We start from the raw sequence: 4,166 nt of genomic DNA, 5'->3' as shown, positions 1-4,166 counted from the left end.
TATTTTCAGCAGGCATCTTAATTTTTAATCCTTATAAAACTAACACCCAACAGAATTTTTTACCTCTTTATCATTGAAGGGAAATGATAGGTCTGCATTAGTTTTCTTTTGTTACTATAACAAAATACCCAACGCTGGGTGATTTATAAAGAAAGAGACTTATTTAGCGCACAGTTCTGGAAATTCAAAGAGCATGAGGTTGGTGTCTGATTGCATCACAGTGGTGGGTTGTATAAGGTTATGTCAAGGAAATGCCAGACTGCCTTGTAAGAGCCTAGTCTCACTGGAGCTAATCCATTCCTATGAGTCTTCCATTCATCATTTCTAGAGGCGATGTTCCATGTCCCTATTATCTCCCACAAAGTCTCATTTTTTAGTATTATTGGACAAAGGACCAAGGTACCAACACATGAACATTTTGGGGTCAATTCAAATCATATCTAAACTTTAGCAACCTATTGGGTGCTCTACTGTTGTGTTCACTAGCCTCGTGACTGTATGCGTGTAGAACAGGGCACGTTGGAATGCCTGTGAGTGGAGAGGCAGTGCTCTTTCTTTCAATTGGTCCTCATTTCATACATGTGCTCTCTGGGATTTGAGAACATAATTAAGAACTATGGAAAGCATCATTCCTCTAATTAGATGGTCTATTTGCTCACCTTCTTATGCCATATATGTGACTCAACTATCAAGATGTATACCTCCCCTTGTCTTGTCTACAGGTGACTAGGAACTCTGGTGAGAGTTCCTCGGATGCCATTTTTCCTCCTTTCCCCACTTCTAACTGCCCATGCTCCATTCTGGGTCATGGGCATACACACTGGATAAATGAAGACTCCTCTCATTTTCCCTTCCAGTCGATACCACCTAACAGAGATAAGTAGTCTGTCTGTCTCCAGGCAGGCTGTGTCCAAGGCTCCAGAGTGGGTGCAGGAATGTGTGTTGCATGGAACCAAGAGATACTAAACGATTTTAATAAGCACAAAGGCTAAGTTGGCCTTCTAGTTTAAGGGCGGGGACAAAGGTACAGGTCTGCAAGGGCATCAGAGAAGCCCCCAGGAGTGGGAGAAAAGCCAATGAGCAGTAAAATGAAAAATATTCTCTAGTTTCACGCTCCAAATAGTTTCTCAAAACAGGCTGGTGGGCCTGAATGTCCATCACTTGCAGGAGATGCTTGCCCTGCTGGGAAGTATCAAAGGGTTGCTTTCATTCCTCAAAGCTGGGTGCCCTTGTCTCCCTTGGGCTATCTCACAGATGTCTACCCTGCCCAGACATTCAGTGGTGTTATTTTCTGGACCATTGTGTGAGGTCTTTTTATAGGTTTAATTAACTTTTATTTATTTCTTTTACTTTTGAGATTATAATTACATTATTTCCCTTTCCCTTTAGTCCCTCCAAAACCTCTCATATACACCCTCTTGCTCCTTTTCAAATCAATAGGCTCTCTATTTTTATTAAATGTTGACACACACACACACACACACACACACACACACACACACACACACACACACAAATGAGTCTGTAATGTTATGTATGCTTGCTTTCCAGGTCTAACCATTTGGCTAAGCAATTCATGAGTGCTTCTGTGGAGAAGACTCATTCCTCTGCTCTCAGCACTCCTTAGTTGCCTGTAGGTCTTTGTCCAGAGCTGAGGCCTCATGGGTTTTCCCCCATCCACTTTAGCACGCCATCTTATTGTCCTTGTTACCTGTGTTCAGCTCATGAAGAGGCAGTCGTGTTGGTAAGACTTTATGGTTGCGGCTTCTGAGAGTCTTTGGACATACAGACTCACAGCAAATGTCCTGTTCCTCTGGTACTTACAAATATTTCTGCCCCCCCCCCCCGTGTCTTAGTTTGGGTTTCTATTTCTGTGAAGAGATGCCATGACCAAGGCAACTCTTATAAAAGAAAATATTGAATTGGTTCTGGCTTACAGTTTCAGGGTTTTGTCCATTATCATCATGGTGGGAAACAGGACAGCATCCATGCAGACATGGTGCTGGAGGAGATGAGAGTTCAATATCTTGATCCTAAGGTAGCAGGGGACTGTCCCACTGGGCATGGCTTGGGCATACATAAGACCTCAAAGCCCGACTCCACAGTTATACACTTCCTCTAACAGTGGCACACCCACTCCAACAAAGCCCTAACTCCTAATAGTGCCTGTGGGCCTATGGGGGCCAATTATATTACACCCCTCTTCCAAAATGATTCCTGAGTTTTAGGTGAGGGAACTGTATTGTAGACGTAGCCCTTACCACTAGGCTTCACAACTCCTCTGCATTTTGATTGGTTGTAGTTTTCTGTAATGGCCTCTGTTATCAAAAGAAGTTTCCTTGAGGCACATTTTAAATTCTTTAAAAAAATGTTTATTTTATACATATGGGTGTTTTGCCTGCTTAAATGTCTGTGTACTACATGCACGTCTAGTGCCCATGGAGGTCAGATAATGATGTCAGATCATTTAGAACTGGAGTCACAGATGATTGTAAGCCACCATATGGGTCCCAGTAAATTAACCTGGAACCTCTGCAAGAGCAACAAGTACTCTTTTTTTTTCTATTTTTTTAATTATTTTCTTTATTTACATTTCAAATGCTATCCCGGAAGTTCCCTATACCCCCCCCCCCCTGCTCCCCTACCCACCCACTCCCATTACTTGGCTCAGGCCTTCCCTTGTGCTGGGTCATATAAAGTTTGCAAGACCAAGGGGCCTCTATTCCCAGTGATGGCCGATTAGGCCATCTTCTGCTACATATACAGCTAGAGACACAAGCTCAGGGGGTGCTGGTTAGTTCATATTATTGTTCCACCTATAGGGTTGCAGACCCCTTCAGCTCCTTGGGTACTTTCTCTAGCTCCTCCATTGGGGACCCTGTGTTCCATCCAATAGCTGGCTGTGTGTGTCCACTTCAGTGTTTGCCAGGCACTGGCATAGCCTCACAAGAGGCCGCAATATCAGGGTCCCTTCAGCAGAATCTTGCTGGCATGTGCATTAGTATCTAGAGCAATAAGTACTCTTAACTGCTGAGCTGTCTCTTTCCCATACGACAATTCTATCTGTATTGGCACTGTACAAATCCGATATTTTAAAGAACACCTTATGTTTTTGTACTACTGGACTGAATATTACTAGCATTCCTTTCTTTGAAGGAACCTACCTACAAATCACTTTCATAATTTGGTTTCATTTGTTTTAAAATATGGTTAATCATTCTGTTGAATTTAGGTCTGACCTCTTTCCCTCTTCATGTTCTGACCCTAGGGTAGGGTGGCTTCAGCATGCATTTCTGTATAATCACACCATTGGAGGTAGTCTTCAGCATGAAGCTCAGTAGGTTCAGATTCTGGGAAGGCAGGACGCACCAGGGTACTGTTGTTTCTCTTTGGACACTGACTGCTGATAGCTGATCCCTCTTGATACACCTCACCAGAGTGTATCATGAAAGAATTAACTACCAGTACCTGACTCCTTGGGTCAGAACTGAGCCCTCTTGATAAGGCACATGATGCTCTATGGGAAATTGGGAGGACAAAGACTGTATTTTCCATGTTCCCTCCTATCTCACTACTTTAGACGTAGAGCCTAGGCTCTCTCAAAACATGAAATAGGTTTGGATTCTGAGTAGCCCAAAATGGGAAATATCCTCCAGAGCCAGAGTATGTCCCAATGATCTTCTCAATTCACTGACGCCTCTCTTTCAGCTCCTGAAGAGCCTGGAAAGAAACTACAATTTGTAAATCACAAAGACAGTGCAGGGATGCAGCGGCTAGAAGTCACTGTGGGATGAGTCATAGTCCTGGAAACCTCAGGTAAGCTGAGAATTGGGTATTTGGCTGGAGTGTCAGAGGGTACGTGTGCTATCAGGCATGAGCTATTCCAGCTGTAGACACCCACTAGTGACAAAGGTAAGTGCAGAGGCTAAAAGCCGGATGTCTCCAGGCTGATTCACTATGGGATCCTTCTGTCTATTCTAGACTCTGACACTAGTCAGACACTAATAGCTGGAACTGGTATCAGTGTTTTAAGGATGCTCAGAAAGTGATATCTAAAGGGGAGGCCTATCAGGGAAATGCAAATCAAAACAACCCTGAGATTCCATCTCACACCAGTCAGAATGGCCAAGATTAAAGATTCAGGTGACAACAGATGCTGGCGAGGT

The sequence above is a fragment of the Mus pahari genome, chromosome 8 (genome assembly GCF_900095145.1).
Source record: "Mus pahari chromosome 8, PAHARI_EIJ_v1.1, whole genome shotgun sequence".
In the NCBI taxonomy this organism is placed as follows: domain Eukaryota; kingdom Metazoa; phylum Chordata; class Mammalia; order Rodentia; family Muridae; genus Mus; species Mus pahari.
The sequence above is the reverse complement of the archived record's forward strand: the minus strand, read 5'-3'. Positions refer to the sequence as shown.